This window comes from Octopus bimaculoides, chromosome 2 (assembly GCF_001194135.2).
Source record: "Octopus bimaculoides isolate UCB-OBI-ISO-001 chromosome 2, ASM119413v2, whole genome shotgun sequence".
NCBI lineage: Eukaryota > Metazoa > Mollusca > Cephalopoda > Octopoda > Octopodidae > Octopus > Octopus bimaculoides.
In genome coordinates, this window is record NC_068982.1 from 54,132,938 (window position 1) to 54,133,336 (window position 399).

Below are 399 nucleotides of genomic sequence, written 5' to 3' on the forward strand. Positions count from 1 at the left end.
GTGAGTGGATTTGGTAGACTGAAACTGAAAGAAGCCCGTCGTATATATGTATATATATATATATATATGTATGTGTGTGTATATGTTTATGTGTCTGTGTCTGTCCCCCCAACATCGTTTGAAAACGGATGGTGGTGTGTTTCCGTACCCGTAACTTAGCGGTTCGACAAAAGAGACTGATAGAATAAGTACTAGGCTTACAAAGAATAAGTCCCGGGGTCGATTTGCTCGACTAAAGGCGGTGCTCCAGCATGGCCGCAGTCAAATGACTGAAAGAAATAAAAGATAAAAGAGATAAAAGAGTTAAATTACAAATTAAAGTTTCCAAAATTAAAAATTTTTTAAGGAATTTAAGCTAGCTATCTTGTAAGGTAGAAAAGAATTAATTCATTCTCTTGT